Source organism: Lactuca sativa, chromosome 2, assembly GCF_002870075.4.
Source record: "Lactuca sativa cultivar Salinas chromosome 2, Lsat_Salinas_v11, whole genome shotgun sequence".
NCBI classification, from domain to species: domain Eukaryota; kingdom Viridiplantae; phylum Streptophyta; class Magnoliopsida; order Asterales; family Asteraceae; genus Lactuca; species Lactuca sativa.
The window spans coordinates 149,253,069-149,256,447 of NC_056624.2; positions in this window are offsets into that span (position 1 = coordinate 149,253,069).

The window sequence follows — 3,379 nt, forward strand, 5'->3', positions numbered from 1 at the left end:
GAGCAGCTCGTTGAGTTGACCGGATAGTTCTTGTATTTCAGCAGGCGCTAGAAGATAGGGTGACTTAGCTACGGGAGTAGCTCCTGGGACTAGGTCGATTCTAAACTCAACTTGACGTTTGGGTGGTAGACCTGGAAGATCCTCTGGGAAAACATCAGGGAATTCGCATACAATGGGAATGTCCTTTGGATCTTTCGTTTTCTGGCTAGTGTCGACAACGTGAGCAAGAAAGGCGCGACATTCCTTGCGCAAGTATTTCTGAGCCTGAATACCGGAGATGATACGGAGGCCCGTACCGGGTTTATCTCCATAGATCAATAGGGTTTCGTGATTTGGAAGATTCAGCCGAATGGCCTTGTCGGAGCATAGGATATCGGCGCGATGAAGACTCAACTAGTCCATACCAACAATGACATCGAAATTTTTGATTGAGACTGGTATAAGATCGATTAGAAATGGGTGATCGTCTAATGTGAGGGTACAACCTATGTAGATTTCGTTAGAGCTTTCAGTCTTCCCGTTAGCCATTTCTACGACGAATGTTTCTTTTAGTGGTTGAGGAGTTTGTTTGGGTAAGTGTTTATAGTTTTGATTTATGAAGCTTCTTTCTGCACCACTATCAAATAAGACACAGGCATAAGAGTTGTTGAGAAGAAACGTACCCGTGACTACTGTGGGGTCCGCTACCGCCTCATTGTGACCAATAGCGAGTAGCCTTCCAGTTCCCCCAACATTCGCAGCCTTCGGACAGTTCTTCTTGAAATGACCAGCTTCACCGCAGCCATAACACGTCGGGGTCACTCCCGAACCGGGAACTTGCGAGATAGGTTTGGGAGGGGCCTTGCAAAATCGGACAATATGGCCTTTCCGGCCGCAATTGGAGCACTGCAATTCACGGTAGGGGCCGTGGTGGTGGAAAGGACATTTGGGACATTTGGGCAGATTCCCACTATAAGCTTTTGGTGGGGCAGGTGCGGCTAGAGTGGTGGCAGCATGGACCACCACAATTTGCTGGTCCTTAGAGGAGGTTTGAGTTTTCTTGCCTTTCTTCTTATCCCATCGCTTCCTTTTTCTGTCAGACGAATCGGGTGGTGCAGTGGTAGTGGGGGTTGCTGTTGCTGGAGTGGAAGAGACTTCATGGTTGATCAGACTCTGAGCCAATTCCTTGGTGTTGTCGAAGGTGGTAGGGCGTGAGGCCAGAAAGTTTCCTCGATACGGGGGCACTAAACCCCAGATGTATCATTCAATCTTCTTGCTTTCGGATGGGATCATGTTGGGACACATAGCCGCCAAGTCGTAGAACCTGGCCGTGTAAGCTGTTATGTCAGTCCCTTTCATCTTGAGGTTCTAGAGTTCCTCCTCAAGTTTCTGGATTTCGCCCCTAGGGCAGTATTCCTACCTCATAAGATCCTTTAAAGTGTCCTAGCCCATGGCATTGGCTGAAACCAAGGAGAGTGCACTGACATGGCCGTTCCACCATGTCAAGGCCCTGTTGGTGAGGGTAGCAGTTGCGAACTTGATTTTGCTCTCTTCAGGGCAAGAGCACATTTCAAATATGGCTTCGGTTCTTTCAAACCATTGGGATAGTGCCAGAATTCCTCCAGTACCATCGGAGAAAGTAGGTTTACAGTTCATGAAATCCTTATAAGTGCATCCCTGCACTCTTTGATGGGCTTCACCGAATCTAGAATTTCCACCGCTCGCGTCCCCAGAGTTCATTTGGGCCATGGCTGTTGTCACAGTCGTGGTCACCGCTGTTTGGAACAACATTGGGTTGAACTGTGGAAGAGGAGGGGTTTGAGTTGCTGGTCTTCCTCTGTTTGGACGCTTTCGTGGAGGCATCTTTCACTGGAAGATCATAGAAATGATAGCAATAGTAAGAGTCTAGTGCAAATATGAATAGAGTGTTTCATGGATTAAATCAGCATAATCCAAGATCAGAATGAGAGTCATAGCAATAGAGTAATCAACTGCCAATATACTGGTATTAATGATGCAACACAAGTTCATGAACATTGACCTAACAGTAGGTCTTACATCAAACCATAAAGAAGATGTTGGTAGTTTAGAGGTCTAGTTAGAGTATTTTTAAGCTAGAAAGGTTTACAGACAAAAGATCTACGGAACATAGAGAGGAAAGGCTAGTCCTTTAAACAAAAGAGTGAGGTAACTAGATGTCTTCTACTGGCGATGGTTACTTGTTGGGCGAATCCTCAGATCCGCTAGCTGACACATAACTTCTTGAAGGTGTCGATCATGAGTCCTTTGGCGTGCTCGGAGTTCCCTAACTTCGGCTCGGGATGTAGCCAACTGATGCTGCAGAGCCTCGTTGGTCCTCCTAGTCCTGTCCATGGCTTCTTCGAGCTGGCGGATGCGAACCGTGTTGAGATTTGAGTTGGCATCCACTTCTACAACTCGACCAATAGCAGCTTGACCCTGCTCGACATTCCTGGCAATCCTTCGGATCATGATGGGAAGAACCCGATCCGCTGATCCTCCTTCGCTTATGTTGTAGAAGCTTCAGTCTCCATTGTAAGGTAAAGGCTGACCCTGCTACTCGCTCCATCGGTGCAAGGATATGGCCCACATAGGAGTGGGACCCTGAAATGCCGGACGGGGGTTAGGGTTCGGAGCTTCAGGAGGTTGGTTGTTAACTTCTGGTTCGGAGATCGAGCTATCCGAGAAGCCTTCAGCATGATGATCATCCAAAGGGATCGGGTGATCATCGTCTGACTCCTCATTGAATCATCCTTCATTGCCCTGGTTTGGATAGTACGGATCACCAGGATGGTGGAAGCCAGCCATGCTATCTACGCGAGAAAGGGGAAAGGAAAGGTTAATAGACGTACTACTCTAAGATACTTATAAGATGAATCGTTATTAGTCGACCCAATACTTGCGTAGTGCATACCGATTACATGTAACCGAAGCAAGATAGTCCTTCGAATAAGCAACCCTAACTTCAGACCCCCAATCAAACAAGAACAGGGAATGAAGCAAAGGCTACAGATTCTGAGTCTATAGCGCCCTAGTCACATGTAACCATGGCGTATCCACTTAGCAACTATTGCCCTACCGGTAACGACCCTTTTAGTTATCACATATGTGTGTTCTAGAGATACAGAATACTCCTATAGTATTCTTATGGTAACGTTATTGTGGTAGTGCTGGTAAGTTTTTAGACTTGTTGCAACACCACAACCAAGCTTAGGCACATGCTAGTCACTCCCAGGAAAACGTAGTTGATCAGGCTACATCCCCCTAAATGTGACTATATGTCTCTAAACCCAATTGTGCTATCCAACAATCTTAATACTTTTGTTTTGTTCTAGGGTGATACTGACTTTTGTGTTTTATAGTGATGTGTGTGTATATATAC